This window comes from Falco peregrinus, chromosome 4 (genome assembly GCF_023634155.1).
Source record: "Falco peregrinus isolate bFalPer1 chromosome 4, bFalPer1.pri, whole genome shotgun sequence".
Classification (NCBI taxonomy): Eukaryota; Metazoa; Chordata; class Aves; order Falconiformes; family Falconidae; genus Falco; species Falco peregrinus.
In genome coordinates, this window is record NC_073724.1 from 3,723,879 (window position 1) to 3,746,708 (window position 22,830).

Genomic DNA, 22,830 nt, shown 5'->3' on the forward strand with positions numbered 1-22,830 from the left:
GAAGGGTGTTCCAAGGAGCAGGGGCACCAGGTAAGAGCAGCACCTCACCGCTTCCTCGTTCTTGCCTAGTGAATCCCAGGACACACTGAAAAAGCGACAGGCACTCAGATGCAGTACACATGTGGTCAATGTATTAAAATAGCAGAGCCCACATAAATACTCTTCCCCATTTAGCTGAGAAAGAAACTTCATCAAAATACTGAAAGAAAGCAGAAGTTCATAAAAACTTTCATGCAAGATGATACCCAGATCAAAAAAACTCCAGTGGATTTAATGCCATTGGGAGGATATTCCCAAGTCTAAACTGGACACACTGGAGTGACAGCTGTTACGAAGAAGACCAGAGGCCATATGCTCCCAGCTTCTTGTCATGCTCCCAATGCTTTGTATACATCTCAAATTTTTTTTACTCATACTTTCAAGCAGTTCAAACACATTTATTTGGCATTTGTTACTGTGCCAGCTGCTTATTCTTGGTGTTATCTAATAGGATTAGGAGGCTGCACAAGGTGGGGATGCACTGCTTCTATAACACTTCGGGAGATTAAATGTTTTCTTTGTAAATTTTAAAGTCTTATTTCATTTTGCACCAATTTATAATGGAATGATTCCTCCCCTCCCTTCCTTCCCTACCTCCTCCGATGCTGGAAGAGCAGTGTGTCACCTTGAAAAACAGCATGCGGAATCTCGACAAGAGAGGTGGGAGAGAAAAGCTTTCAGGAGCAGATCTGTAGTCCTGGGGGAATCAAAAGCACAAATCTGAAAAGCAGAGGATTAACTATAATCTCAGATTTCAACGTGAGAAGTGATGAAACCATACACTTTTCTACGTTCTTGTTAAAAGTAAAACTGCTTTGCTCCTCGGAAAGATAGCAGCAAAAACATCAGGTAAAACTCACCATTGTATCTCAGAAGCAATGCAAAAGGAACCTGGTACAGCTGCAAGACTTCTGTGGTTTATGTAGCTTTATTCAAAGAATAAACAGTTTCTAACAAGCTGAAGAATGAGATATTAAGAAACCCCGCCACCTTCTAGTTAATCAGAAGCGTAGCAGCACAGAAGCCCGCAGATCGGCTTACACAACCTCCTAAAGAAATTAAGATGCATTACCTGACAGCCCTGCTACAGCCTGGTTGATGGTCCCATGCCTGAATGCAGTCTAAATGAGAACGGGACCTGGCACTGCCGTGGGTGCCTCTGAAAGCCTCCACCCCCTCCCTGAGCAGAGCACCTGGAGGGGAAGAAGGAGCAGAGAGTGGAGTATTCAAAGAGCTGTAAAGGCAAGGGCAGGTGCTGCAGCTCTGCCTCGGCTGCTTTCGGAAGGGAAGCAGCGTCCCTTCACTTGCAGCGGCCAGGCAGCAGCTGGATTTCACACCGGCCAGGGACTGACCAGCCTGCCCCGCTGCCCGCTGAGTCCCTTACGGGGGCACCTGCCTTCTCACACCGGACGGGACCTACCCCAGCCGGTGCTGCCAGGGAGCAGCCTGGTCCCATCACCAAGGGAAACTAAACCTCAAGTGCCTGGCCAGAGCAGCTCCAGCTCCAGGCTGTGGTCAAGAAGGCTTAATTCTTCACTCTCCAAGTCACTGAATCCTTAAAATGCACATGGATTATTGGATGGGAAAACGAGCAGCTTTCAGTTAGAAGAGCTGGTTTCTGTTTTAGTTTTAAATGTATCCTCCTTAGACTTTTTGGCATCCTGGCTCTTTCACTCTTTCTTTCCCACCCTGCCCTGTTTTACCTTTCCTTCCAAATGTGGATTCCTTCCAAATTGGATTCCAAATCCAAATGCTGGATTTAAAATTCTTGCTTTCCCAGCTATCATTTTGATCTATATGCAAGGAAATTTAATGGCCAAGAACAGCAACCAAGGAAACGTGAAAGCTGCTAGAATGAGCTGAATTATGCAAGTTGACAGTTTGGTAAGAAAACTGGCTTTTACCTATTTACTTCAGTAGCTTCCACAGAAGATAGCTCAGCTGGCTATCAGTAGGAAGATGCTCAGCATCACTCCAATGCAGAGATCCCTGTCCATCCTCCTCCACTAATCTTTGGGAGCATTTGGCTTGAAAAAGCCATCACATCCCAAATCCATCTCAGTCTCTCTATTACGCTGTTTTATTAACATCTGTGATGTGACCGAAGCATTCCGGGTTTCATTCGTAACCTGTACAAAACCCAGCCACGGATATTGCTGATAAATGAAGCTCCAGGTTTTACGTGAGACATTATCACATAATACATCAGTTTTATGTCAGAGCTACTGATGTTTTTATGGCCTCTTGATTCAAAGTAATGGGCCTGTACTCACAGGGGCTTCATAATTTGAATAGCAAGCATCTCTTGGATTGACAAAGTAATTTATAAAACCTGCATCAGGACTCATGGCTACTTATGTAAATTGTGAGTTCTTCTTGAAGTGAGAAGTGCTGTTCCTTTCCATTGATAAACGTGCTCTGCACGTTCTCTGGAGAAACTCCTTATCCCTAACAGTACCCTGAAAATAGCATTATGGTAATGAAGGCCATTTTCTACTTGCAATCCCACCCAACTGAATTTGAGCAATGGCTTTTTGCCATACATATGAGGCTTAATTTCCTGAGCAATTCCTTTCTCATGCCATAACCAATGTAAGATTCCACAAACTCTGAGGCACAGCACTGCAACGGCTGTTCAGAGTCAATACAAACTGCATGTTCCCTACCTCGGCCCAAAACAATCTGAAAAATAAAGGTTGCGGTAAAGCAGGGAGTCTTCAACAAAGTATTTCTGAACCCTCTAGGTTGACCTGAACAAGTTTGCTGAGCTAAAGAAAACATTACTAAGCAGCAGCTGCTTTTTTGAGGGGTAAAGCAGGTTTTTAAGTGTCTCTTGCATGCATCTCCCAGGTGTAAATTAAGGAAAATTTGATTGACTTCATTGAGGTGGCCAGTTGCAAGCAATGTCAGATTTGATGAATTAACTCAAACTCTGTATTGCTCCAGTTTTTACTACAAGTCCCTTCATTCCCTTTGGAATTTGTCACATTTTCTGTCCTATTCCTTTGCCAAAATCCTGATAACCTGAACAAGGAGCCAGCCCAGTGCTGTTCACACTGGACATCACGCTGCCTTCTCTCCTGCTGTCCTTGCTACCTAAATGCAAAGAAAGTGTGCTACAGAATTAAAGTTGTGTCAAAACTCTTCTCATCTGGAAAACAGGGAAACTGGAAGAAATTTCCGGTGGTTTATCATAAACCACCCAAACCTAAGCTGTTGAATGATACACTGCCTCAAGCTTCTCTGTGCCTCAGCTTTCTCTTGCTAACCCTGTTATTCTAATGCTCCACCAAAATGTGAAACAGTATTTCCAGACAGCTTTACAAAAACGGTTGAAGAGTTCCCAGTCCACCTCAAATTCTAAAATATCCAAATGGGAATGTTTTTGTTTTGACTGTTGATGGTGCAAATCAGGGAACAAATTCCTGTTTGATGGGAGGCTATTGAGGATGGTTCCCAGGCACCCTTTCCCTCCCACCACTAAAGCTGGGAGGGTCTCATCACCGCCGACCTCAGTGCGCTCCCCTCCAACTCTGTTGCCACCTCTGGTTTATTAATGGGAGGCTGGAACATTCCAGAATTTAAGCTTTTACCCATTAAATGCTACGTTTCGATCTCCTTGTATATTCAAAAGGGGAAAAGATAAGCTTTCAAAATGTTTAGAGTTGTTTCATGATCAGAATATATTATTTCAGAAAAGCAGCTACAGGATTTAAATAACTTCAGGTGGCCATGCAGAGATCTGCAAAGCACTCAGTCTTTCCATCTTGTTTAACTATTGTAGGTCTCAATCAATAGCCATGAGAGACTAGAATATGTATTTCTAAATTAATCAGAAAGTTATTAGGAAAAAATCTAGAAGTTTGATAGAGATAACCTACTTACACTCTATTTTAGGGTTCCATGTTGAGCTAATTAGCACTTTCTAGTGCAACACTGTTTCACAGCATCTGCATTCTAAGTGCTGAGAGGGAACATCAACTTAGATGAACAGGCTTGGACATTAGGATATTGAAACTTTAGGAAATGTTGAAACATGAGGGGAAACAGGTACCATTTATAGGCTAAGTGGCCGTACTGCTGAAGAAGCCAAAGGCAACTAAAACATACTTCAGCTCAATACATTCCCAAAAGAAGGTCACTTGAAAATAGCTTAATAGAGATTTTCCATAATCTCCATGAGCCCCAAACCTTTATTTAGTTGGGGTGTTATCCCACACCTGGGTTCTGCACCCGGCGTGCCAGCGCCGATCCCCGCGCAGAGCCCAGATTTCATTTATTGCACGTCTGCGCCGGGATGGTGCTGGGTGGTAAATCCACCCACCAGCACACCTCTCTACCCACGGTAACGCTTGTTATACACGTTGAACAATTGTCTACAATTACCTTTAGTCACACTTAATTCCTGCTGGTTCTTACAAGCCTGGTCTCCACTGCAAGGTCCAGCGTTCTTTTTTTTGTGCACGTTCTGTGGGGAGGGGGCTTTGCTAGTAGGGGTCCTCTTTGCTCCAGGGGGTCTTTAGGATAGTTCACACATAGTTCCAGTAATTTTCTGTATAGTCTTATTAACTATTTGGTTCTCCTGGAGCTTACCTTGTTGTGCCCCAGCCTGACATATTTATGGGTCTGTTCCTGCTCCCAAGGCCAGTTTTTGTTAACTAAAGAGTAACTAACATCCTCTGTTTTTCAAATTCCTCCTTGTTTTTCACTGTAGATATTGACACATCTTTTTTTCCCTTTTTCTTTTTAAAATAATTTTTATATCAGGGGGACAGAACACACAAATGAGTTATCTACTATCAGTTCATTTTTACCTGTATCCACTGCAAGTCTGACACGCCACGACCACAGATAAGCCCAGTCCCTCCTCCAGGATGCTTTCTGCCCTCAGAGAAAGGAGACCACCAGGCAGAAAAAATAGTAAATTGTAACAGTGACAAGACCTGACATAAGTATTACATTAGTTGTACAAGTAAACAGCTGAGTTACTCTGGGAGCCTGACACTGAGAACTGGAATGTAAAGAAATGCATAGGTGGGTATATATGCATATATATGTATACAGATATATGCAAATGTGTATTAGCCTGGAACACTTTAATTCAAAATAGCCACATTGGTAAACTGTGCAATATTTAGAACATATAAATTTTTTGTTCTTTATTCTGTTTGCATGGTTTTGCAGTAATGTTTGGCAAGCAATGTAACACTGATGGTCAGTTATGTACAGCATCTCATGTTTGAAACAGCATCCCTCTTTCTGGCATCCCAGGAATTTTAACATCCTTGCATAAACCTTAGATGTAATAACTTTAAAAAAAATCTAACTCCCAGTCTTCTAAGATGTGCCTTTACCACTGCAAGTACAAAATAATGCATTAAATAATGTTTCCTTTGTGTTCTTTCTAGCTTCAAAGAAAATCTTCCTCTGCTAGATCACATTCACAGCCATCAAAAGACTCTTTGGTATATGTGGACATTAATATTAGAAGACTGAGTACCAAGAGCAAAAGATGAATGACCCTGAACTAAAAAAATAATGATGTTCTCCTGTTCTTCCTGTGCCTTGCCAGGAAGGTTACAGTTGTGGTGCATTTCATATTGAAAAACTGCACCCAAGTAGCATAAGCCTCACTTGTTTTTTTCTTGAGAGCCCTAGAATTTAATTTTCTATAGCAACTTGCAAGCCAGGCTCACAGACGACAGGTTTTTCCTGGGATTTTGGTGATCCCAAAGTGTTATGGATGTAAAGAGATTGACTGTTTTATTGCAGACATTGACTTCCCTAGAAGTATTTTGTAGATTTCAGGGTGTTTTTTGGTTTTTTGGCCTCAACAAACAAAAGTCACCTTTCCTTTAAGTCCTCTGATGCTAATTATCTTAACAAGCCATCAACAGGTCTTTTTTTTTCAATCAAAATAATGAAACCCCAAGCTGCACTCCTCAAGCAGTAAGGGTGCAAATATTGTCTGTATGCTGCGCCAACCCTCAGCTGCTCCAGCGGGCACTTCTCACAGCAGCCTATTTTTTATACCTACTACGCAGGTCCAGTACCTGCTGGATGTTTGCTTTCAGTATGCCTCCCTGCACCAACACTTTTGATTAGATGCTATGCTCTTTTCCATTTGACTTCAAACAATATGTAGTACCCCTATGAAGGTATTACTGCTCTTAGAGATAGATAAAGACCAAGAGAAATACTCAGTGATTATGGGCCAACCTCGTAGCTACTTGCTGGATGATCCATTACCATGCAACAGTCACTGACCACTGCGAATCCCCACTTGTCTTTTCCCCTCCTGTTAAAATAACGTGGTGTTCTTCACTAGCACCAGAAATAACTTAGTACCTGTAATTCCTGTCCATTTCACACGAGCTGGCATTTGTAAAAGTCGTCAGGAATTCGCATGCTTACCTGGACTCGATGGAGTCACCCTGCATAACCCATGCCATGGGCTGCACTCCACGCTGTCGCCTTCCCTGCAGGTTTGCTTTGGGATGTCACCGAGCAATGCCTGTTTCTCAGCCACTTGACCAGAAGTCACGACAGCCCAGACGCACTGCCCGGCACCTAAGACGGAAACATAACAGAGCAAGAGACAGACAGTTCTTATGGTTCTGTTTAATTTCTATCCCTACAATGAAATGGGGGTTACACCTCCCCCGTATATGTAAGGATTCGAAGTCAACCTTGTGTTGCTAGCATCAGCGACCTACTGAAATGACAGCTCTGCATGGAACTGCATTTTACCACACTCACTGTCGTGAAACACTGGCACAGGTCGCCCAGAGGTGGCAGATGCCCCATCCCTGGAAACATTCAGGGTCAGGCTGGATGGGGCTCTGACCTACCCGATCTAGTTGAAGATGTCCCTCCTGGTTGCAGGGAGGTTGGACTAGGTGACCTTTAAAGGTCCCTTCCGACCCAAACCGCTCTGTGATTCTATGACTTAGGATAGGAAGACTTTCAGAAAACTCCAGGTGGCACAGAAATTTAAGAGGAAAATGTTTGTGTTGGTTTTCAGTCCAAGGAAGCTTCCCAAAACATTACTAACTTCTAGTCCAAGGCAATTAAAACTTTGAAATAAGGTCGTTCTGCACCCAAGCTTAAAATGTAGGCAGGAGTATTAAAATAGGATTTTTTCATAAACCATTTTGAAGCCGGATGATCATCAAAATCAAGCCTCTCTCACAGTGATTTTCAGCACAGTGGCATGTTCCAATTTGCAGTGGTTTTGCCTGAAGTGAGAAAAACAGGAGCCCCAAACCACATACATACCTGGCTGGCTGGTAAGCTCATTTCTGCTTGTCAGCCGGCTCTGTGTTGAAGTAGCTTACAAAAGCCAGATATTCAGAACAGGAATGGATACACACATACTGCTAAGTCATCCAGGTTCTCAGTTCTTTGGACAGCCCTGCATGAGAAGGAATGCAAGAAGACACAGGAAGAAACAGGCTATGATACCTACTTACATTTTCCAATGACAAGGCAGATATTCCTTGCAAGGCAGAAAGGGAGCAGATTAGGGAAACCAGCCATTTCCTTCAGCCAGAGAATTTCCAAACTTTTTCACTGTTTGGGTAACAGATTTGCGCAATACCCAGAAGTTACTTAGTACTTTCGTTTTCACACCAGATTTTTAATATCTGTGTGATTTGTATGCATCCCTCCCCCCTCCTTTTCCATGTCCGTTTAGGCTTCAGACCAGCTCCAGAAGTAAACCCAAGCATTTCCTACATGCAACTCCATTTCAAGGTCACTTGATGGTAAAAGCAGGTTTGCTCTTTGTGCTCCCTCTTACAGTAGCACAGTAACGAAGCAAGTGTTAGAGCCACGAAGAGCAGAGCTGGGGCTATAGCGACAAGAATATACAGAATTATTTTAAGAATAGTTAGTCCCTGGGTTGCCAGCACCGACCAAATGATGAGAGCTTGTAATGGCCGAGTGCAACTGAAATTACAATATCTGCCCTGATATATGGCATTTCAAAGGGTCACATCCCACCTTTTCTGGGTTCAAAACAGCTCACTGGAGGGGACGTTAATTTGCCCTGCTCTGCTCTGCTCAAGCCATCCGGGCAAAGGGCATCCTGCCACCACGCCTGGAGCCTGCTCTGCTGGCCACCAGCCAGCTTGCTGCTTCGTTACAAAATCTCGTTCAAAACCAAAGTGAGGGTAAAGGAGGAAGCATGTTGTTCTCACAAACCCCAGTAGTGATGGATTTTTGAACTGGGTCCCTTTTTTAGCCCGGAATTGCCCTGGTAACCCTTTTTAGTATGGATGGATGTCGCCGGTATCTCCTCCAGCAGGTAGTTCATGCACCCACCAAGCAACTCCCTAAATCTTTCGTGCAGCTTCTGGCTAATGGAGTTTGAGCTTGCTTTACGTGGAGCTCTCATAGGTGTTTTCGTCCTGACCTTCAAAAGGGAGCTGATTTCTCCCTCTCTTCCCTGACCTGAATTACCTTAGGAATTAAAAGCAGAAAGACTGAGGTGCAGGACACTAGCTGGGAGGTATTTAATGTGGGGCTCGTCCCCATAGAAACCATGCTGCTGAGACCTTCAGGAGGAAATTATTTTTCCAGGACATCACATCTCCAGCCACACACTGCTTTCACTACTAGAAGGACTGCTCAACATCTGCACAGTATGGTTAGCTAGCCTTTAATTTGTGCAGGAAACTTAAATATAGGCTTAGCATCACCTGTTTCTAACCGAGCTGAAACGGGATAGGAGCAGAGGACTGGAGTAAGATTTGAAGAGGGTACGGTGAATTGTATCAGCTTGAACTGCCAAGGCTTAAACGGGTTTATCAGCCCATCAGGCAGCCGAGATGAAGAACCTGGATTATTCATTACGCAGCAGCGCTGCTAACAAGGGTTGCGTATCATGAAAGGTCAATGACCTTTTCGCATACCTTTGGCATTTATCTTCTTAACCATTATGTAAGTCCTCTAAATTGCCTAGCTGTGTCCAACACGTTGCACAGAACCCAGCCTCACAGATCCCTCTCTGATTTCTGAGACACCATTCTCACCCCCTGAGAGTCCCGGAGCCGTTCCCTGGAAGCTGACTGCTAGGCACATTACTGAATGCCCCAATAAAAACATTTTCCACTAGGATGCTCTCAGGCTGGTGGAGAAATATTACCGTGCAGAAACCGGCAGCATTTTCAGCGATGAGGAGGCAGCAGACACGAGTGCACCGAAGCCTTCAGTGAGCCACCCCGCACGGCAGGCGGTGCTGACCAGCTGTGGTACACGCCAGCTGCCTGCTGTGGGTAAGGGACGGAAGGTTCTAGCCCCTGGAGAGCTTACCCAAACCTGCTTAAAGCCCAAACCTGCTTAAAGCAGCAACAGAGTTCCCTTTTCTTCCTCCATCCACCCTCCTTTCCAAAGCAGCTCACCGCACCTCCCTCTCCCTGTATCTCTTCACATCTCATTTCAACAGTGATACAAATCCTTCTTTCCCTTTACTTTTGGGTCCTCTTCCTTACAGAAGCATTCCCTTTCACCCAGGTGACTTCAGTGCTATTCATCGTTCAGCCGTATATCTTTTGTTGCCTTAATTACCACTCCTTGCCACAATTTTTTCCGCTTCCCTTCTATTTAAGTATTATTTCATAGCCTCCTGTCTCTTCAGTCCTTGTTCCATTTAGTGTTCTCGCTTTCCCCTGTAGCCCCACTCCAAGTAAAAAACACTTGGTTTGATAATAAACTCAGAAGAGCGTTTGACTTTCATTCTTCCCGAGTCCAGTTGCTAAAAATGGATTATGCAATTGTTGCAGTAGCAGCCAGAGGAGGCCACTGAAATGAGGGTTTCTATTGTGCTAAACACGATAAAGGCACATTAGTCTGACCAGTTGTAGTTACAACACACTTTGCCCTCTGAAGAAGTTCAAGATTTCCAAAAGCATTGACCCCAAGGGGACAAAAAGTCAAAATGAGATTCTGAAAAGTAAGTGGCATTTATCTGCAATTGTTCAGGGAAGAAATACATGGTGAAATGGTGGGGAAACAGGGGAGCTTTCAAGAAAAACTTGCTCAAGCTTTTCCAAAATGAAACATCAAAACATTTTTTTAAGGAAAACTTTAGAAACTTTTTTGAAGTGACCTTTTAGTGGAGAACTCTTACAGTAAATGTTGTCACCAGCTCCAGTTGCAAGCTTTCCAGGCAAGTTGCTCAAATGGGACAAGGTGCATATTGCCTTTCATATTGTCACTGGGTAAATACAAAATTGGCAAATATAAAATTTGGTGCCACAGGAGAACAGCATTATGGTGGGTACACACATCTATCAAGGTCGTTAGTGCTAGGTGTGATCCAAACGGCCCTGCTCTGGTTCCACCAGCCAAGAGATGAGCTGTTGCTGCCTCTGCGCTCCATCAAAGGTTGTGGAGCACCTGCAAGAGCAAGCATTGGCTGCAGGGCACCAATGACCCATCCCAGGCAGGGCACGGCTGTGTCCCCTGCTGCCAGCCTGCCCTGGACATGGCTGCAGGGGGCTGACTGTGGCTGCCAGAGCAGTTCAAGCCCCCGTGGGAAGGTCAGACTGTCCCCACCGGGGACACAGGAGGCAGAGATCAAGGCTGTATCCCCAGAGAGCTGGGAGCTGTTGAATGCCCAGCGCATTATACAGGCTAGCTAAGGTGCCAGCGGTCATGCAAGCACCAGGGACCTGCCTCCTGCACGCTGCTAGCGATCAGCTGCTGGCTTCGGGTGCAGAGGTTTCATCTCTGCTTTGGTGCCACGGCCCCACACTGTCGCAGCGCTCTCCAAACTATCAAGCTGCAACCAGGTCTTTTACCATCTCGTACCAGCACACTCTCCATGCCAGTCCCTCTGCTGCCTTCTCCTCGTCTTGCCTCATCCAGGGCCCACTCTCTCTCTTCTTCCTCGGCTGCTCTCTCTTCATTGGCTCTCAACCACTCAACCAGCCACAGCTGCACCTTACCTACATCTGCCAACCCTCCGCCCCTGAAGCCAGCCCGCAGCTGTATATTATCAGTGCTAATTAACCCAGCTTCATTCCTCTACACCGCACCGCTGCCCTCCCTGTGGTTTGCATTGCCTATGCATTGTGCCTGCATAGGCAGTGCAGGCATCCAACTAAAGTATCAAGTTTTCCACAAACTTCCGTGTGGAAGCAACCAGGAATTCTTTAAGACAGGGCTCATTTTATCTAGATGCCTTTTTTGCCCTTAGATACAAATGAAAATATCATAAAGTATTACAAGTACTACTAAGCAAACAAGCAACACCAAACCCAAGACAACACGTGAAGTCTCACTATCCTACTTGTTCCCCAAACTTCCCAGGACTAAAATTATAACACAAGTATTTCCTAGAGAAAACTCACATTTCAAGACAAAATTTTAAGCCTTGTGGGCTCATTGGCACAGAGCAAACGACAAATACACAGCCAGAGCTCTTTTGTGTTTCTGATCAGCCTTACTTCGTTAGAGTGCTATAGCTTCCAGGTTAAATCTTTCCTTGCAGTTCGAGACCAAATCCCCAAATTTGACCAGAAGTGTCCCGAGGCAGACTGTCACACTGCTGTGCCTAAAGGATAATCTCTGCTGCAAAACCTGCCCGAGTTGCGCACCTGAAGAAAGAGACACAAGGTTCAAACACAAAGCAAAAGTCCCTAAACAAATACAAATACTTTTTTTACCTACCCACATTTTTTAGGACAATGAAACAGTTTTGAAAATTAAACTATATTATTGTTTCCTGCCAGTCAGTATGCAAAGATACAGTAGCTGCATTACTCGTTGCAAAAAACAATACAAGTCACAAACTTTTCTATCCAATCTAGAGACCAGTTTCTAGTCCTAAATATATTTTGTTGTGAAACGTTGATCTTTCCTAGCTATGGAATCTCCCACCAATTCTCCATTTGATTGTCTTTACTGGACAAAACAGTTAGGAGAACCAATTTTTTTTAGTATAGAAAAAAGAAGCAACAAAGCCTTCATTCATTTCATTTGCTAAGTGAACATGAAGTTGCAACAAAGCCTTACAGTGAAATAAAAAACCGGCCTAAATAGAGCATAGAGCAAACAGATGATGCCTTTGTCTGGCAGGTTTTGGCAGATATTTGTCGGGTAACTGGACCAACTCAGTATCTTGATGCAGTTCTATCCGCGCACCTCCCAACTCTTGGATGAAAGACAAAGGTTATGACGGCAGTCAAACACGGCTCTGAAGCCAGTTATATAAGCATACCGGCTGTTTCATAATAAGATATTAAGTATTTTCTGGACATCCTTCCCTTCACGTCGAGATAAAGAGGCAGAGCTTTCATCAGCTTGATAGATTTTCATACCAGCTGAGGTATTGTGGGACTAATGCCCTAGTCCCTCACTGATGTGTGACTGCTCTGCATGTTCAACGGGAGGAGCCTCCTCTTCCCCTATGCCCTGATCCCAAAGCTCTCGCTGTTTTTCTGCAGCTGCCATCTCCATCCTCTGCTCATTTCTACTACACATGGGTACCAAGCCAAAGAACATTTTGGAGAGGACAATGAAGATTATTTGCACTCAGAAAATTTGCGGTCAAAACATAGGGACATTGTCCAAATGTGTACAACCTGGTGTGCCACAAAACAGCAGTTTCCACTCCCTGGTACTGCATGGGAGAGCTCTGTCTGGTTGGCCTGGAACAGCAGTCGGTATAAGCTTATGATGCATAGAAGCGTCACAAATTTCCTTTTGCTCACGTGTGTTTGTGAGTCGGGGCAAGGTAAGGCAGCAGTAGGTTCAGTCTTACATTCCGCTGACATCAGGAAGAACATGTTCAGAACAGCTGAATGGTTGCAAATAGCTTTACTTGTCCCTTTTCCTCCTAGGAAAAATGCTTGATAAGTTCTAGTTCTGATTTTTTTTCCTCCAGTTTAGAGACAAGAGATATAAGTAGGGGAACAAACCAACCCACCCTCGTCCCTCTCTGTAATCATCTGCTCTAAACTGAACCAGCAGATTGTTCTGTTTCTGTAAAACAAGGTTTGTAAAAAGAAAATCCTTCTTACTAAATTAGCTGATTAACGGAGTAGGAAAAAAACCAACCCAAGCTGGCAGCACTTCAATATCCAGATCACTTTTGGGGTTTTGCCCCAACCAGTATAACCAGTCTGGTTATTTATCCATATCCTTTAGAGGCCACAGAAACTTAAGAGATGGAGAACACCCAGAATCTTTAAAATTTCTAACTGGATCTATAGTTTCGGAATTGACTGGTGACGGCTGGCAAGGGGTGGTGCCCTAGATTGCAGTGGGTAAGCTGTGTGCCTGACAGATGTACTGCCACAGGAGGAAAGATGCTGCAAGCCCTATAAAGTGGGGGCAGGGAGGGAAGAGAGGACAAAGACAGAAAAAAAAAATAGGTGCTCCCACACACTTACCTGTAACACAAAGCCTCACGAACTTGGGCGTCAGTTAGAAATGGAATACCATCATGTATAAACGTCTTTTTCCATCCGTGACCTCTGGAAGGTCTCAGCACTAAGTGCTGCTGGTGTACAACAAAAGGGGCAGCCTCGGGCTTCTGTGAACTAGGAAGCAAGGCTGTGCCACCACGTCCCACCACGTCCCACCAGGCAGCCACAGGATGGAGGCTACAACACACCAGAGCCAGGTACCTGTGAAGGTCTTGCTCCTGTCAGAGCTCACTTAGGGCAGAGCTAAATTAACTGATTTAGGGATTCTGACTGAATCAACTTCATGCCCTTCCTGGCACTGAACAAGAGGCCCTGATGATGGAGAACCAGCCTGCCATGAGGACACCAGACTGAAAATATCAGGCCGGTTGGGATCCAGGGAGGCGACGTAGGAACATTTCCCTCGCTTTGAGACAATGCCATATTTCTAAGGTGAACACAGCGCGGTCTGCCCGGGAGCTGACAGCCCAAGGACCCTCCTGACCCACTCCCACGCTCAACAAACCATGTCAGTATGAAGTCCCTGACGTCTGTGGAGTGTTTCCCGCATGGAGCACATAAAGCTGTCAGGTGAGGTTGTCACAAATCACTCAGCTTTCAGCCAGGAGGCTGAGGGAAGCTGGCACTGGAAAGGGACCATGACAGTCTGTGGAAGCTTGACATGCGTTTCTAAGCTGATACTGGAAAGAAACTGCCATGGCCATAAGGATTAGGCAGGCAGCTGATATATCCAGCAGGCGTATCTGTGCATATCGAGGGTGCTAACTAGTCCCCTTCTTTGCTGGGGTTGCTGAGGGACAGAACAGACCGTACGCAGACAAACCACACCAGCTTCCCTATCAGCACCATTAGCGAGGGGAGTCAAGAGTTAAAACATCTTGCTACTGACAACCCAAATCCAGACTGAAGCCTGCATTCAGATAGCCACCAACATCTTGACTAAGAAGGAAAAGGAAAAAAAAAAAAAAAGGCTTTGTATACAAATGGTTCATTTTCTTCTGCATCAGTAGATGGTGCTCTTTATATTCTATCGAAACACCGCTTTCATGCCCGGGGGTGAAATCTAAGTGCTTTTTCCACACACCCCTCTTCATCTCCTTAAATTGCCAGACCGTCTTCCCTCTAAAGTGGCTGGACAATAATCATATTAGCTCTCAATGGGTTCAACCAGGAACTTTAGATTAATCTGTCATGGTAAATAACCAAAGGAGTCAGAGAACATGTAGGATTTCTATGCCTCTCTGGAAGGCTACCACTTAGTAAATACTAATGGGGTCCTTCCTTTGTAAGCGCCGCTGCAGGTGTCTCACCATGCTCCTGCCCGTGGTTGTCCTGACACCATGTCCAACAAAGCCAAAACACAGTGCTTGTGGGTGCACAGTGGCTTTACAGCCAGCATGGAAACGTGACACATCAAAACCACCCTGTGTGCTTCCGTAACGCCACCCACTCAAATTAGGCTGCCAGAACCCCAAACACTTCAAGCCGTCATATTCAGATAAAATTTCCAAGCGCAGAATGAGGGAGGACACATCCTGGGAAGGCCACATGAACACCAGCCCCTTTTCCGATCCCCCGAGCAGAGGCATCCCTGGTGCGGCCAGCAGCAAAACCAGCTTGTCCTCGTCTCCACAGGCAGGCACAAATGTCCTTGTCCTCTGAAACCGGAGCATCAGCACCTTGGTTCAGTGTACTCACTGTAACTCAGGCAGGTGATGGAATATCACGCGGTCTTTAAACAGCCTCAGAGGCATGACAAAACAGGATCAATTTCTGGGATAATAGGAGGAAAGTAAGTCCAAATATACACACACATAAATCAAGGAAGCTGGCACACTGACACAGAAGTGCTATAAATGATGCAGTGCCCATGCAGGACTTTGTCCTCTCCTACTTGCCTTTGCAGCCTGCAGCCTGCCACGACCGGCATTCATTTCTTCATGGTTTCCTACCGGCACTAGAAGTTGCTCTCAAGACAATGTGTTGTATGAAGTGACCTGGATTTATTAAGGAGTTACCATATACCACAAATTGCATCCAGCCCGTGACAATACTGGTAAGACCACAAACCAAAACCTGACAGCACTGCAGCAGTGATGCAATGCAGCGATTGCCTATCGGCTTTCCCACTAGAGGGAAAACAAACTAACAAAAAACCACCAAAAAAACCACTCCCCAAACCCAAGGAGGTATCTGTTATATTTACTGCTGCCTTAATTCCATAGCAAACCTGGCTGCAGTCTTATTCTTCAGAGACTGAGTCTTTTCATCCCTGGCAGTGAAGGTAGTCCACCACAAACCAGGTGAGAGAACTAAGACTACCTCAGCTATTAGCTCCTCCGCAGCTTGCTCCCTTTTTGAACCTAAAAAAGCTCCTCTGTTTTTTGTGGGTTGTCAGTTAGTCTTTTGCCCTTGTAGAGGGCTCTGTGCCCCCGGCAGGACACACAGTATTTCCCCAGAACAGGGGGGAGAAGCAAGTAGCTGGAGCATCCGTCTTTCTCAAGCAGCAAGTTTCAACACTTCCACGGATTTTTCCAGAGAAATGGGTAAGGTTTATATATCCACTACCCATTTCCAACCTCCTGCCCCTGCCCTGGCGCAGCCCGTATGGAAGGACCCAGTTTTGCTCTTGCAGCAGCTCTCCCAGAGATTTCGAGGAGGCAAGCACCACCACCCAAGGCTCGATGCCTCTGGCTACTTTAAAGTAGCATAACCCACACCGTGTTCTCTGTCCTTTACTGAAATGATTCGAGCTCTGCTCTGTGTCTTTCTCCCCCATCTCTTTCCTTATTCCTTACCTCTTCCTCATCTGAAATCCTGCCTCTCTTTTCCCTGCAGCGTTACTCAGTCACCCTCACCAGCAAGACCCACGCTCCCATTCCACCTTTGATCTAACAGCTTCACTGTTAAACTCAAGCATCCGCAACCTGAGGAATTTCCTGAGAGCAAAGTAATTCAACTTCAAAATGCTCTGCTGAAAAGCACATGCAGGGACTTAGGAACCTGCTGCCTCGCTCTGCATTTTCACAGTTTCTTTCTGAGCTAGAAACATTCCCCTTGAGAAAGCACAGAAAACTGCGTGGAGATAAATACAGCATTGGCACTCGGTGCACTCTGCTTCTCCATTTGTCATTCTAATGAAGCAACACAAACCCCGGTGCTTTCCTGCCAACAGAAGCCATGTATCTGGTAGCTCAGAAAATCCCTTTCTGTACCTTAAACACCTGCCTCAGAAATGCCACCCTGCTGTGGGAAACTGAATTATGTATCTCAACCTGACGCTTGCTATACATATATATTGGTTTGTTTTCATGCCACAGTGTCCTCTCCCAAGATAAGACACCTTTGAACAGGGATAGAAGGAGGAAATGGGAACAAAGGAGGATGGGACAATTCCCTGGCACTGGGAAAAGGCTCTAGCTCCTGCTGACGGCATGGGACTGGTTCTGTGCCTACAGGCAGAAAGATGAGAACAGAACTGAGCTGGCCTGAAAGGAAGGAGCTTGAAAAGCTCTCCAAATTAACATGGGTGTCTGCTGGGAGGATCTGAAGTTCTGACTGCTCAGCTTATCATCATAAGAAAGTCTTTGCACAGGGCAGATGAATGTATTGATCACTGTAAAATCCTCTAATTAAACTGGAGTTTGGGTTAAGATAGCTGAAATGTCCTCATGCTTGCCAGAAACCACATACATTGGACGTAAAGCGGCACAGTTATTGAACTCACTCCAGGATAACAAACATCTTCACCTCTGAGCCACAGCAAGGCAGCTGCCAATTAACCGGCAGCCTCAGCGTGCTGGCGAGGGGAGGGGTATGGCTCAGCTGCAGTGATGCTTGCTGTAGCACGGTAACATGGGCTCTCCGTGACCGCTGAAGAAGCTAGCTTGCTCTAAGAAGTGCTAATGGCATAGGCGACATCTCATTACTTGGCCAGTGCTTTCTAAGTTGTAAAGATTTGCATGCCTTCCCCTCTGGCTCCTAGTAGACTTCAGTGGCATTGGATGTGAAAAAATATAGTGAGAAACCTAAAACTCTGCTGCAGACAGGAGTTGCATAGATAACAGGAACCATCAACATGCAAAGAGCCTCACTGTCTGCGAGAGAAGGTCGGGAGCTCGGCCACTCGGCACTGCAAGAAGGGACAGTTAGTACAGGTGTAGATGAGCTCAACGAGAATGTAAATAAGGAGCCTTCTGACAGCGATGTGCTAACTGCTAAAAGAAAACAAACTACTGAAGTGGTAAGACTCAAGGACACTAGGGTAAAGTAACTGTGGTAGTGTGGCTAGATCCAGTCCTAGTCTCAGACTTGGTCAATAGGTTTAAGTCTAAAGGATTATGTGTACAGCCACTCATCAGAGTTATTGTTTGCCCATCAAGTGTAAGGGCTTCCAGGGAGAGTCAACATTTCCCCACCAGAGCCCAGTCTAAGGGCTGCCACTGAAACGGTTTTTCAAAGTTGATAAAAACAGATGATTTATTAAGGTGATAGACATAACAAATTTAGAATCGTCATTGACAAGTGCACTTACTGCAACAATGGAGCTCGAGTAAAGCAGCATCCTGGCCCGGGGAGGAGGGATGTTGACCCGTCGGTGGTTGGAGTTCTCCTCCTCAAACCAGGAATCTAAATGCCACATTTATGCTCACTGCAAGGCAGGACTGAGAGGTCAGTGGGGTGCAATGGTTCAGCATGGAGGGGTTCAGTGCGGAGCCTTTCCACCTTTTGCTGAAGCAACGTGGGGCTGTGAAGCCTGCCCCTCACCCCAGGTGGGCAGCATGCAGTTGGGTTGAGCGTTAGATACATTATCCACTTTGTGAGACCTCAAGTCAAACCCCAGAAGCTACTTACAGTCAAATATTGCCATCACGGACCAGTGGCATTTGTTATCACTGCTGCTGGTGTTTCACTGTTAAGGAAATAAAGGAGAGGATGAGGGGAGCACACCACCACACTCCCCTCTTTGCTTCTCCAAACTTAACATTTAACCGTCTAAATCATCAATGCGACATCTTTAAAAACACTGGCGTCAAAGTGTGAGGTACAGGTAGTATTTCCTAGTTACTCTGTCAAGCTCTCTACAACCACAGGGAGATACTACTGAGTTGATACATGAGTGATGTTATAAAACACAAGCCTGCTAGGTAGGATAGAAACTGCCTCACTCCAGAAATTTTAGAAGTACTAGTATAATGCCCTTCCTAAAAACCTGCACACATTCAGCTTTACTCCAGATTTCTCCTCTGATAAATTAGACATGAATGAGTGCTCTCAAAAAGTCATTTGAGGTCTGAACTTGCAGAGGAAATTCAGAGCCAAGATTTTGCATACGTACCATAGATTTGATTGCAGAAAGAGAGAAAAAGTTACTCCAGTGTATGGAGGAACCTTCTGCTCAGGAGAAGCCAGCCTGCATCCCTCATTTGATGGCATCCTTCCATCGTGGCTTTAAACAACCTGGCAGAGCTGCTGCTGGGTAAGAGGTGTGTTCTGTATCAGAACTGACGGCAGTTCAATGTTGGGTGTCTGATCACGCTGTGTATGATGCACGGCATTTATTGATTTCACTTTATAAAGTGTTTTGATATGTTTCAAGGATAGACAATCCTGTAAGAAGTCTTTTATACCAAGCTTTAAAAAGCTTTTCAGTACCGATTCATTCCTGTATAGCTTGTCCCTGGATTTCAGCATTGCCTAAGCTGAATGGATGGGCACTTTGAAAATCAGAATTCCACGGCATGATAGCAGAGGAAAAAAATTAGTGTCAAATCACAGCATCAGTGTATGAATCATGCACCCAATTATACATGTTTAACCAGTGGAATAGATACCTTTGTGAGCTACAAATGGCCTCAAGAGTTTTTTTTCTCTCAATTAAAAAAAAGCTGTCAACAGTTTCTTTAAAAGAACCTCCTTAGCCTCTAGCTATGGAGAAAGAAACTCTGGGTTTTGCACATCAACAGTACACATTTGTTCCAACAGTGTTACCAGTGCAAACTTTTGATGTGTACTGGAAGTTAATAACGGTTAAAGGAAAAGCAGTCTTGTATAAATAGGGAGAAAATCCCAGCTTTGCACTCCACAGTTTTGTTACTGCTACCAAGTTGTAGCACAGCTCCTGGAAAACCGGTGCAAGGCACATCAGAACCTGCCACCTCTGTGTGATTAAAAATGAGCCTCTGTGAACTGTCCCACAACATACAGTCGTGATGTTTATGTTTCAAATGCAGAATAAAAGCATTCAGTAGGAGAAAGCTACAAACCAAAACGGTCAGTCTTTACCACACCTTTTTTCTCCTCAAGTAGCTGCAATACCCAGGTCATGACTGTTCAGCTAAAATGGAGAATTGGTCCCAAGAACAACGGAAAATAATTCACGCAACAGAAAATGATTCACACTCTTCTCTCCATTTTAGCATGGTGCTCCAACTCCCGAAATAAAGTTTCCCTTCAAGTAAAGGGTAGAGCAAGGTATAAAACCGATGCTTTACCCAGGATGCTTGGCTTACAGCGAAGATGACCAATTTTAAGCATGCATTTAGTCATGTGCTGAGAAGAAAATAAAGCTCAGTGTGTAAAGGTCAAACAGTAATACTAAATACCATTCCCTTGCTTGCCTCACTTAATTTTCAAGCTTCAGGGGTGTTCTGGTACTTACTTTTTTTTTTTTCTCCACTGAGGTGTGGGTACAGCATATAATCCACCTCCCTATACCTCTATACCCACCTATGCTGCTTAATTCTATGCCACCTCTCTCTTTGGGAGGTGTAGGTGGGGTTGGAAAATGGTTTGCTCTACCTGCCTCCTCCGCTTGAAGGGAATGCTATCAAGTCCCTGAACTCCATTTAGAAAAGCCTTCCTTTCCAGCAGCTACAAAGTGTGGCCTAAAGAGGATTCTACAAGCCACACACAGTTTTAGCACACTTTCTGCTAAACCAACCGGTCTTAAAGGCAGAAATGCCGTCTGTTTCTGCAGTGCTCACACAGAGGGGCAGCACTGCTGGCTGCTTTGGAGTCCTTCAACTCCCATCCCAGCCACCACGTCCTTGCTCCCCCCGGTGACACCCGACACAGAGAGCTGAGCCCATACGCACCTGTATGTCAGTGGTGATGTAGAGGGATGTACGGTCTTTAATGTGTCAGTTAAATCAGCCTCTGAAAAGAAATTTCTAAATAGCAACCAAATCACACAACTGCTGTTAAATACTAAGTAATTTTGCTCTTTAGATTATAAAAGGAGAAAAGCCACTCATGCAAAGATTTCTGCATCCCTGGATGGTGCTACGAATAACGCCCTGACTAAGCAATATAGCAAATATTCGTCGGTACCACTAACAGCGCGTAGAGTAACTCTTTCTTAAGCATCAACTATGGAAGCGGGAGCTGCATACACACACACAAGTTGACAAAAAATTACTCTTAAATAGCATATTTTTATAAAAGAAAAACCACCTTTCTTAAGTAGTCAGACTCGAAATAAGTTACTAAGCACAGGACATACACAGAAAGACTGTAATAGTCTGGGTTAGAAAGCAAGCAAAAATAAAAACTGTGGGATCATTCTGCCCGTTTATAAACTTGAAGTGGCACCAACAGAGCTCGCTTAAAGCTGATCAGCTTTCGGCCACGCCGGACTTCCGAGGGAACAGCAGCTTGGTAGCCGGGAAGCTTAGTGAAACGTGTCCTGACACCCCCGTTGGGAAAACAGCCTCCCATGGGGGGCACAGCAGCTGTGAGGGACGGGGTAAGGCTGCCCACGGCCCCTCCCCGCGTCCCTGAGTGCATTTCCCAGCTACCACATGGAGACAGAAGCTCAGTCCCTGTCCTGCCTCCTCCACGCAGAAACTTTAATCCAGGACTCTCATCCTCAAGGAAAACACCTTAAACATGTATAGCATTTACTTCGGTCTCTGAGAAACGCCAAAGTGCGCATGGCTGTACAGAACGCTCAGTCTCGTCTCACCTGACACTGCTTTGTGGGACAAGAGAGCCGCTTGCCATGCACCTGCAGCTCTCACTTTCTGCAAACACTAACAAGTCGCCGACAGTTTATACGGGGAGCAAACGAGCGCCCGAACGCCCTGCTGAACACGAAGCAGTAAGAAAACCATGTTTTAACAGCCCTAAAAGTGGCAAGACGAGCACTTTTATCTGCTTACCAGATACTTCTTTAAATAGAGATGCAACCACAACACTGTTCAGCTGAAAGGTTCGCTAGCCGAGTGATGCAGTTCAGATTCGCTACCCCCGTGCATCATTGACTGCTTTCCAAGGGCTCGCTTCACAGCCATTATTTCAAATCTTCATCTTAACCTACATGCACACTAATTAGGCCTAAGTAGTCACTCCACTGCACTGCAAAGACACCTTATTGGTAAATATATGCAATCACAGATTAAGTTGAAGCAGGCTCATGCATTCCTTTATTTCTTTGTCACTGTTTCTGACTTTGCAGACATGTGCACAAACACCTCCCTTGACTCCCAGGTCTGTGGTTCTCCTGATGCCCTCTGGCAACTGTGTCACATTAGGGGAACAGTGTTCCTCTGGGATAAAACACAGGGAAGACTTTAGAGGAGAAAACCACATAGTTCAAATGCTTTTTATGTGCGTTATCATGGCAAAGGGTGGTGGGAGCAGACACGCACACCGCAGAGTGACTTCTAGCAAGAACCCGCAACAAGACAGCCAAGCCTAGGTCTCCAGCAGCCTGTAGACAACTCAGAACTTCCCCTGTGTCCAGAACAGGGACAGACCAAAGCCCAGTTAAGACCCAACATGAACCACACTGTGATAACACAGGCTTTGAGAAGTGGTGGAAAAGGGTTTGGTTCAGATGCAGCGACAGCAGCCCGAGTTCGGACAACTACCTGCGATGCCAGCCACTCACTAGCACGCAGGTGGTGTTTTGCTCAAAGCAAGGGTGAGTCTCATTCCAAATTGTATCTGGGAGCACTTCACTCAAAGCAGAGCAAGTTTAACGTGTTGCAGGAGAGGGGACAAGGTTTTGACATTCTCTTAGCCAAGCACTTAAACCAGAAGCAATGGGCGAGAAAGTCCTGCGTAGGCAAAGCTGATGAAGGGACACATGGCAGAGCTGGAATTGGCTTCATCGCTTCAGCGACAAGCACAGCGGAGGAGTCGGGTTTGTTAGCTCAGCCTTAGCGCCGTAGGAAGGGACTTGAGATCATCTGGGGAGACTCCCCACAGGGCTCCAGGCCACCGGCACACGAGCTTGGGTTTTCCACAATAGCTTCAGCCGAGCCACATAGAAATGCTCACGGTAGTACCAAGCAACTTCTAAAAGCACAAGCTTGGTGTTTTAGGGACACCACCTTGCTCACAAATGCTT

At 45.3% G+C, this 22,830-nt stretch overlaps 1 long non-coding RNA gene across 1 annotated transcript; it reads right to left on the reverse strand.

Moving 5' to 3' along the window:
* Positions 1 to 6,459: 6,459 nt before the first annotated feature.
* Positions 6,460 to 11,636, reverse strand: LOC114012183 (uncharacterized). The gene is made up of 3 exons (XR_003554487.2): positions 11,493 to 11,636; positions 7,318 to 7,453; positions 6,460 to 6,609 (listed from the first exon to the last, which is right to left on the reverse strand). It is a non-coding gene; the product is annotated as an uncharacterized LOC114012183 (long non-coding RNA).
* Positions 11,637 to 22,830: the final 11,194 nt, after the last annotated feature.